This window comes from Herpailurus yagouaroundi, unplaced genomic scaffold, assembly GCF_014898765.1.
Source record: "Herpailurus yagouaroundi ecotype Mexico unplaced genomic scaffold, PumYag 166, whole genome shotgun sequence".
NCBI classification, from domain to species: Eukaryota; Metazoa; Chordata; class Mammalia; order Carnivora; family Felidae; genus Herpailurus; species Herpailurus yagouaroundi.
The window spans coordinates 29,616,123-29,617,149 of NW_024412407.1; positions in this window are offsets into that span (position 1 = coordinate 29,616,123).

Consider the following 1,027-nt stretch of genomic DNA (forward strand, 5'->3'; position numbering starts at 1 on the left):
ACATTTATAATTGTTAGCTCTTCCTGATGGATAGACCCTGTCACTATTATATAATGTCCTTCTTCATCTCTTGTTACAGCCTTTAATTTAAAGTCTAGTTTGTCTGATAGAAGTATGGCTACTCCAGCTTTCTTTTGGCTTCCAGTAGCATGATAAATAGTTCTCCATCCCCTCACTCTCAATCTAAAGGTGTCCTCAGGTCTAAAATGAGTCTCTTGTAGACAGCAAATAGATGGGTCTTGTTTTTTTATCCATTCTGATACCCTATGTCTTTTGGTTGGCGCATTTAATCCATTTACATTCAGTGTTATTATAGAAAGATATGGGTTTAGAGTCATTGTGATGTCTGTATGTTTTATGCTTGTAGTGATGTCTCTGGTACTTTGTCTCACAGGGTCCCCCTTAGGATCTCTTGTAGGGCTGGTTTAGTGGTGACAAATTCCTTCAGTTTTTGTTTGTTTGGGAAGACCTTTATCTCTCCTTCTATTCTAAATGACAGACTTGCTGGATAAAGGATTCTCGGCTGCATATTTTTTCTGTCTAGCACACTGAAAATCTCGTGCCAATTCTTTCTGGCCTGCCAAGTTTCAAAAGAGAGATCAGTCACGAGTCTTATAGGTCTCCCTTTATATGTGAGGGCACGTTTACCCCTTGCTGCTTTCAGAATTTTCTCTTTATCCTTGTATTTTGCCAGTTTCACTATGATATGTCGCGCAGAAGATCGATTCAAGTTACGTCTGAAGGGAGTTCTCTGTGCCTCTTGGATTTCAATGCCTTTTTCCTTCCCCACTTCAGGGAAGTTCTCAGCTATTATTTCTTCAAGTACCCCTTCAGCACCTTTCCCTCTCTCTTCCTCCTCTGGGATACCAATGATGCGTATATTATTTCTTTTTAGTGTATCATTTAGTTCTCTAATTTTCCCCTCATACTCCTGGATTTTTTTATCTCTCTTTTTCTCAGCTTCCTCTTTTTCCATAACTTTATCTTCTAGTTCACCTATTCTCTCCTCTGCCTCTTCAATCCGAGC